Here is an 8,872-nt window from a genome sequence, read left to right on the forward strand (position 1 = left end):
GGAGGACCTTTCTGAGGCCTGACAGGTCGCTATGTAGCGAGTGGAGATCTAACAGGTCGCTATGTAGCGAGTAGAAGCAAACCAAGAAGAGTCCTACTTGATTTCATCGTAAAATCTCAACGGAAACTCCGCTTGAGACAAAACGAAAAGCGTTTCGATGAGGATTCAAAAGAGAACGCAAAGGAGGACCTTTCTGAGGCCTGACAGGTTGCTATTTAGTGAGTGAAGGTCTGACAGGTTGCTACGTTGCGAGTAGAAGAAAGCGAAGAAGAGTCCGACTTGTTTTCGTCGTAAAATCTCAACGGAAACTCCGATTGAGACGAAACGAAAAGCATTTCGATGAGGATTCAAAAGAGAACTCAAAGGAGGAACTTTCTGAGGCCTGAAAGGTCGCTATGTAGCGACTGAGCTTGGCTTATGCTTGGTCGCTACGTAGCGACCGAGCTTGGCTTATGCTCGGTCGCTACATAGCGACCGAGCTTGGCTTGAGCTCGGTCGCTACGTAGCGACCGAGCCGTGTTTTTACTCGGTCGCTACGTAGCGACCGAGCTTGGCTTGAGCTCGGTCACTACGTAGCGACCGAGCTTGGCTTGAGGTCAGTCGCTACGTAGCGACCGAACCGTGTTCGTGCTCGGTCGCTACGTAGCGACCGAGCTTGGCTAACTGGTCCAACTCGAGTTTTGATGATACGTTGATGCGGTCGCTTCGTAAATGATGCCAATTTTATTTCTACAAAACTCTCATCATAAAATATTGACTCTTTTCACTTTGCAAACGACGTTCCGTAAAACATTGTCGAGTTTAATTTTACGAAAGCTATTTCGTAAATATGTTTTCGAGTTCGGATTGACAAAAGCTGTCTCGTAAAATGTTGTTTTACTTTGTTTCGTCTCCGACTACCATTTTTTGGTTTCGAGTGATTTTTAGGAAATCAACTTTGTTTCTCGGAATGTTATCCGGAAGAAGTACAGCAGTGGCGGTTGCGTACCCGATTTCCTGTTCTTTTTCTTTCTGCGAGTAACCTAGGGTTTTTCCGCATTTTTTGGGAGAGCAAGTTTTATTTTTCTGAAAAGTTTTCGGAAAAAAGTCTTTTGGTCAAACCCCTACGCGCTGAGATTTCTCCAACTCGGTAATAAGAAGAACTTTACGAGGTTGGATGTATTTTATTGTTGCCCTTCTTGTTTACAGGGAGAAATCGCGAGCTCGTTTTATTCTAACCACACCATTATAGATTTACTAGTTGCAGATTGCACTAAAGATACCAAACTGGATCGACCTGTCAACTATGTTACACTTGCTGAGAATGTTTGAAGGAACCAAATCTGACCTCCAACCTAATTGAGCTCAACTCTGCTTGTCTTGGGGCTTGGTATACACGGGATAAGATTCTTCAAACAAGTCGCCAAACTGTGGGAACCGAAATTCACACCGTCGATTTCCGTTTAAATTAGGAAACTTGGAAAACCCTAATTTCTCAGAGGTCTCGGATCTCTGCGGAACCAACGACAAGTGACCAAATAGATGCGAAAAATATGAAAAGATAACAAAACGAGTTTAGAAAAAAATAGATCTTTATTTCGAATCCACGTAAGAGCGTTGCAATTATTACAAAAGACTTAAAAGCTTCGGCCGCAAGAGCTGTCAGCGAGTTCCCTAGTTCTAACGACCAAAAACCTTAAACCTAGTTGAGTCGCAGCTCGATAATCAACAAACGAAAAAGATAAAAGGTTTTGATTGATTTCGGACTGAACCCTATGAAAGGCTGCCTACGTACCCCTTTCGAGGATTAAGCCGAACGTAGTTCGATTGAATGAGTAGAACAAGAGATCGAACCGCCTTTGCGAGTTCGTCTAGTAATCGAGTGCCAGTCATAGAAACAGAACATGTCAAGAGTAATGCCTAAAGTTTCTAAGTGCTGAATTTTCTTCCTCTTTTTGCCTCTCGCCTAGGACTCCTTATATACTCCCTCCTAGGTCGGTTTATGCTTTTCCCCTTCTGCCCTTAAGCCGTCATAGCTCAAAAATGGAGATATTCCATTTTTCCCGATCTTCGTGATTATCTGCGGAAACTTGACATTTTTCCGCGAAAACTTGACATTTATCTTGTCTTGCAAACAAATCATGAACCGTCATAGGATTTATGGGCTTTCCCTTAAGAAATCGTAAGTGGGCTTTGAGTCGCGTTTTAGGTCTTTTTGGGCCGTCTTTCGACTCGAAACGTTTATTACGGTTTCTTCGATAAAAACAAACTTCCCGCGGTTTTTATCGCAAAGTTTGACTGATGACTCCGATCGATAAGGAACAAGGAGTGGTTAAGCCGTGGTCTACGGGAGATAGCATTAAAGAGTAGACGAGAATGCATGGACTCGTGTCGTATCGACGTTTGGGAGAGTCCGGTCGCTATGTAGCGATTGAGATGCGTACGTGCTCGGTCGCTACGTAGCTACCGTACTCAAGCCGTGTACGTGCTCGGTCGCTACGTAGCGACCGTGCTCAAGCCGTGTACGTGCTGGGTCGCTACGTAGCGACCAAACTGTGTGCGTGCTCGGTCGCTATGTAAAGACCGAGCTTGGCTTGTGCGTGGTACGATGGCCATACTTGACCATGTCCGTGGCTGATTTGGATACTTGTCTGTTGCTTTCGGACAATCGGTGTTTTTCGTTTTTAGGGGTTCGATTGAAATTGAAACAAGATTTTACCGCAAAAATCTTCGTAAAGATTCTTTTTACGAAGAGTAACTTTCGTAAAAAATGTTCATACTGATTTTTACGGAGATTTGGATGTTAACTTCGTCATGACCGTTTTTGACCCCAACAGTCAGGTGTGTCGTTCTCGCATGATACGCTTGATTCTTAGCCAAACACAATGCACTGTGGCTTTCACAATGGCAAAAGATGCATTTCACCAAGCCAAACATCGTGATCAATGCCAAAGGCATACTTAAGACTCATGTCTCTCAAGTCTCTAGGGTTTCACCAGAAAACCTTAAATCTACCACCTCGTCGTGCCATTTATTAAATGGGCATGGATGTAGTGGGCCAACTTCCGATTACGTTGGGGCAAACAAATTTCTTCCTGGTCGTATCCAACTATTTCTCTAAATGGGTGGAAGAGGATGCTTTGAGCAAGATGACAAACATCCAAATCAGAAAGTTTCTCTTTGTTAATATCATATCTATGTTTAGCGCTTCCATGAGAGATCGTTATAACTAATGGACCCAATTTCACCAACAATATATACCTTCAAAGTTTTTTTAATAATTGGGTCATAAAAGTTATCTTTGCAACACCACTACATCCTCAATTAATGTACAAACATAATCTACCAACAAAATGGCGATGAATATACTCAAAAGGCGCCTGGAAAAAGCAAGAGGCAGGTGGGTAGAAGAATTATCAGGATTGTTATGGGCATTACCAAACCACTACAAAAATAGCCATAAGCGAAACACCATACTCCCTGATTTATGGCAATAAAACATGGCGTCTATTCCTTCATATCATACCGTAAAGCTGAGCAAGAATCACTTGTACCAAATTATGTCTAACAAGGGTACATACCTTCCATTTTTGACCTGGATACATGAAATAAAAGCAAGAGATCAAAAAGGAAAAAAATGGAAACAGAGTTCGGCAAAGAACTTAAAATCCTATGGTATAAGAACATATAAATTACTTTAGTATGCTGGAAAAGTAGAGGGGAAGGAGTTTTATGGCAGAACATATTCAACAATCCAAGGAAAACGGGATTGGAAAAGAAGATCCTAACAGATAAATGATAAAACAAAAATGAGATGTTTCTCCCTTCTAAGAAATACCATCAAGAAAAAGAAAGTAAATTCAGAAAAGAGTTGAGAATTCAATTTCAAGATTGAATCGACGGTAAGCTCGTGATCTGCTAACCATAACGATAACATCTTACAAGGAGAGAAGCTGAGAGAAAAGAGAGAATCTCCTGAATGCCCAATTGAAAAGTCGGAATCATCTTATCCACCTCGGATAATCTCCTTCACATCTTCTTCTACTGCTCTCGTGTTGAATCTTCCTTCCTATAAAACATAGAAATAAACTCCAAAGGTTATCTTCATCGATGTCTCAAGCAAATCTACATGATATAAACTCCAAAGGTTATCTTCATCGATGTCTCAAGCAAATCTACATGATATAAACTCCAAAGGTTATCTTCATCGATGTCTCAAGCAAATCTACATGATCACTATCATCCAGACTAAGATCACTACTCATTAAAGCAGTTCACAAGTTTATTTACTGGCTCAATCCACGGCTTTTTGCTGACAAACAAGATGACATCATATGCTCATATAACATAATGCTAAGTCCTTCCCCCCGCTAGTCAGGTCATGCACCCTCTAGACCAGATACCTTCTATCAAATACAAAACCACTTGCCCACAAGTCTCCGTGCCTATAAGACAAAGTGCCAACTTAGGCCATGCGCCACCAAGAAAAGTTCGCATATCATTGCACTATGAACCCTAGACTATGAGTCCATTCAGGGCACCTTATCATATGGGCCCCATGTCTAATGATCTAAGAGACTCTGGTCTCTCCTGGTGTCATACACTTTTGTAATAAAGCATCTTCCATTGGATTCTCGAATGGTTCATAAAATGACAGTCTGGATAATCCCCAAGAAGCAACGTCGTGCTCCCTGTCTGGATAATCCCCAATATCGTCCGAAAACCACAAGTTATCTTCCAACTTCAAACATGAATTCAGAAAATAAAAGGTAAATTGTTGAAGATATTTAATCAAGGAAGCAAATCCTCCTGTGTGAAACAGAACGCTGACCTTTTAATGCTAACCGTTTCCGGCCTTTGTGTCATGTTTTCTCTTGCCTCTAGGTCAAACAAGAAAAATTTTAGATAACGAAAGATATTTTCATATTTCAAGATATGGAAAGATCTAACCTAGATTTAGACTATAACTACTTATAAAACAAACTCCAAAACCTTAAAAGAAGAGGATTGACAACTATTCATGTTCGACATATGGGAAAAAAAATTAGAACTATGGTTTTATACACTAATACATTGTATTCATGATTTCTCGATCAATAAAACATTACACATGATCTCTTCTTTCTGCTTTACTTCCTATTTAAGTAGTATCATAAAGAATCATGATTGATTTTACCCAACAAAATGATGTATTGACCCATTTTTAATTTTTAAAAAGAGAAATTAGGGTGCTTTATACACCAAAAAGCCAAAATTTGAGAACTACCATTCGCTATTTGGTACACTGTGCACTTATCATTAATTCCAAAATATCCCTACTCTTTGCTCTCTCTTATCTTCTTTACGCTATACTCTTCTATCTTTTTCTTTCTTCGCCAGGCAAACATCATATCCAAACTCTATTAATTCTTAATCAATTCACTGTGAATCCTAATTTACTCAATCTATTACCAAATATATATACTTCTAATTTACTTTGATTACACAGCCACTATAACACTAATCTCATCGTCTCCCACTGATACCAGGACCTTAAATTTTTGTCCAAATTAAATTTTTAATCACAATATTGATGGTTTCATAAAGAAAATTTGGTGTTATGTAACAGAAGCGACGAAGAAGAAGACTTCGATGGCTGAGAAAAGATCGTGGAGCCACAGTCACCCACTTTCAATTTCAATTTTGTGTTGTGTTTTTATCTTTCCGATGTGGTTGGGTGACTTGCCGGCGACGATGATTTCGTGAACCTGGCTCAGGCAATGGTTGATTAAGAATTTGTGAAATTATTTTTTTATTCGGATAACATAAATGTTAGTAGTTATTTTTATTAGATATATGATATTATTTGTGTTTAAACGGATTCTCAATTTTATATCAGCATTGAAGATACATATTTGGTTAAACATACACAACTAATTGATAAATATTGTATAAGATGTATCAAAATAGCTATCATTAACTGATACATGAGAGATTAGTTCTTACCAACATATTAATACTAATTGAAAAATGATTGATAAAATATCACAAAATATTTTCATTAACTGATACATGGTTTAGTAACCGATGCATGATTTGTTATCTGATATGTTTGTTTGCAACATAGTTTGTTAGTTGATACGTGGATTGTTACTTGATATGTGATTCTCTTAGTGGATATATAATTTGATACCAAATAATGAACATTTACTGGATATTTATTCTCAATCATCTTCATAGTCAATTAAATGAAGTTTTATACTAAATAATGGTGAATATATCAAAAATATATCAATTAACAAACAGTATATCAAACAATGTATCAGTTAACGAACCATGTATCAACTAACAAATAAAATATCGGCAACAACCATTTTACTTTGTAATTATAGTTTCCTAATAAAAAAGTTATGCACTAACATGTAATATAACATTTACTGGACATTTATTCTCAATCATCTTCATAGTCAATTAAATGAAGTTTTATACTAAATAATGGTGAATATATCAAAAATATATCAATTAACAAACAGTATATCAAACAATGTATCAGTTAACGAACCATGTATCAACTAACAAATAAAGTATCGGCAACAACCATTTTACTTGTAAGTATAGTTTCCTAACAAAAAACGTTATGCACTAACATTTAATATAACATCTAAGTTAAAAATTAGAATGAGTGGTACATTCTTGAATTGCTGAGAACCTACAACAAACCGCAATTCTTAATTCAATAAGTCCAATGAGGAGATTTATAGATTGGGGATGGTGACAAAGATGGGATGGGATGAGGAAGACGAGGATGTCGATTGAGGTTGGTGCTAGAACGCCGGTTAATGGATTTGTCATGAAGCTTTCTTTTGCATCATCTTTACCTCTAAAACTTCTCCATAGTTGCTGAAGTACTTCCGGAGAAGATTCTTGTTAGTATCCGATGAAATTCCACTGATGAACAAATTTTTTTAATATGTTTTCATTGTTAAAAACTAAAATGATTTAGATGGAGATTAAAGGAAGATAGAGAAAAAATAGAAGATGAAGAAAGAGAATGAGAAAGACAGACATTGAAATGAGTGTAGGGGTAAAACCGGAAAGGAAAAGAGAATATATTACATGGGTAATGAATTTTTTGGCGCGTGAGGTAGTTTGTCAATTATGATTCCAATTTTGGTTAATTAGCCAATTATCTCTTTTTAAAAATTATCTTAAAGTAAAAACCAACTAGAGATAAATTATATATATATATTATTTATTTTTTAATCTTATATAATTATATTTATATATTTATAAATTAAGTTATAAAATATTAAAAGCACCGATAAATTCTATATTTAAATATAAAATATTCTAGTTAACTCAATACATCGTACGCTTACATCACATAAATTCTACAAAAATCTGTTTTCTTTTTTATTAATTGTTTTGTCACAAAAAAAAAATCTGTTTTACAACAAAAATTCTGTTTTACTAAGCATAAAATATTATAAATTTCTTTAAAATTACAATCTCGAGCTATATAGCAGATGTAAACCTAATAGGATAGCTAATATATTATTGCAACTTCATAAAAAAAAATCATTTTCGTAGATCAATATATTTGACATTCCAACATAAGACTTCAGTTTCTTTATAAAAAATTTAAATAAGAATCTAAATATTTAAAATAGAATAAAATTGAAATTTACATTACAAGACATAATTTATCTTCTAAGTTTTAAATAACTAAACTAAAAGAGAATAAATACCGTCCATGACATGAAAGTTTAGTTATGTAAATATGTAGTAAAAAAATCAACCAGACATGCCAAATGGTATTAATATTGTCTATTTTTTCTAAAAGGATAAAGATCTGATTTAATTCAAAATGATCTAAATCATATGACTGATGTTTTATATTATAAATTTCAAAAATAATTACATGAAGGTGAGCGATGGGAACAATGGACAAAACCAAAGATGGGTTCAGACAAAAGTAGTCGTCAGGGATCACATTGTTGTCCCTAAAATCAAACCACAAAACATAGAGACAGCAGACGCATTTCTGGAGGATTATGTTTCCGACCTCATGAAGATCCCTTTGGACACCTCGAGGCCGTTATGGGAGCTTCATCTACTCAACTTGAAAACCTCAGACGCTGAGAACGTCGCCGTTCTAAAAATCCATCATTCGGTTGGCGATGGCATGTCAATCATGTCTCTTGTCCTCGCTTGTATGCGTAAGACATCGAACCCTGATGAGCTCCCGAGTCTCCCTTCTGCATCATCCCGGTTAACGACCGGTTTAATGAGTAGTTCCAGGTTATGGTGGTTGATTAAGGTTATTTGGACTGCGGTTATGCTGGTGTTAAACACGGTTTCTGATGCTTTTGAGTTCTTTGTTACGACGTTGTTCCTCAAGGACACCAAGACGCCCATCAAAGGTGATTTCCTGTCAATGAAGAAGAGTAAAGCCCTTCGTTTGGTCCATCGTACCGTAAGCCTTGACGATATAAAGCTAATCAAGAACGCCATGAAGATGGTATGGTTTGGTTTATCCTTTGATTAGTTGGTCGACGTTCTCTCTTAGTCATAACATTGTTTGTTCAATTCGTCATAGAGATGGCTTACTAGCATCTAATTCTCTATTGGTCATAAAACACTACAAGAAAACAGCGGTATTCTGACGGACATTCCGACGGAAAATGAAATCCTCGGAATATACCGAGGAATTTCCGAGGAAATTTCGAGGAAACACAAAATTGGGGTTCCTCGGAATTTCCTCGGAATATACCGACGGAATTCCGAGGAAATATCAATCCATCGGAATATTCCGAGGAAATTCCGAGGAAAAATGTGTTCCTCGGAAAAAACCGATGAATTCCGAGGAAATATTATAGCCGTTGGAGTGCCGTTGGGGGATTTTACAAAATTC

General features: G+C 37.0%; 1 long non-coding RNA gene and 1 pseudogene across 2 annotated transcripts; one reads left to right on the top strand and one right to left on the bottom strand.

Moving 5' to 3' along the window:
* LOC106330585 overlaps positions 1–8,872 on the top strand; it is a 23,243-nt pseudogene that overhangs the window by 9,327 nt on the left and 5,044 nt on the right.
* LOC106333080 lies at positions 3,268–4,971 on the bottom strand. Of its 2 annotated transcripts, none has more exons than XR_001268275.1 (3): positions 4,811–4,971; positions 4,521–4,720; positions 3,268–4,048 (listed from the first exon to the last, which is right to left on the bottom strand). It is a non-coding gene; the product is annotated as an uncharacterized LOC106333080 (long non-coding RNA). The 2 variants fall into 2 exon arrangements; XR_001268274.1 differs by having other exon boundaries at positions 3,484–3,574; positions 3,676–4,720.

Source organism: Brassica oleracea, chromosome C3 (assembly GCF_000695525.1).
Source record: "Brassica oleracea var. oleracea cultivar TO1000 chromosome C3, BOL, whole genome shotgun sequence".
Taxonomy (NCBI): Eukaryota; Viridiplantae; Streptophyta; class Magnoliopsida; order Brassicales; family Brassicaceae; genus Brassica; species Brassica oleracea.